Here is a 389-nt window from a genome sequence, read left to right as displayed (position 1 = left end):
AAGAAGACGCCAAGGAAGTGTTGAACCCATGCAAATCAGGTTTGAAGTTATCCAAGATACAGTCACCAACAACGGACGATGACAAGGCGGATATGCAGTTGGAGCTGTACAGGTCACTTATTGGATGCTTACTGTACATCACGACATGTACTTGGCCGGATATTGCATATGTGGTCACGCATTTATCAAGGTTTTTGGAGAATCCAGGACAGCAACATTGGAAGGCTGCAATTCGTGTTTTTTGCTACCTCAAGGCGACGAAGAATTGTGGGATGACATACGACGGAAATGCCTATGAAGTACAAGCTACAGTGTACACGGATGCGGACTGGGGGAGCAACATCGACGACAGACGTTCAGTTTCTGGGACGATGATCATGATTGGTGAT

Source organism: Plasmopara halstedii, assembly GCF_900000015.1.
Source record: "Plasmopara halstedii genome assembly, contig: Scaffold_323, whole genome shotgun sequence".
NCBI lineage: Eukaryota > Oomycota > Peronosporomycetes > Peronosporales > Peronosporaceae > Plasmopara > Plasmopara halstedii.
The sequence above is the reverse complement of the archived record's forward strand: the minus strand, read 5'-3'. Positions refer to the sequence as shown.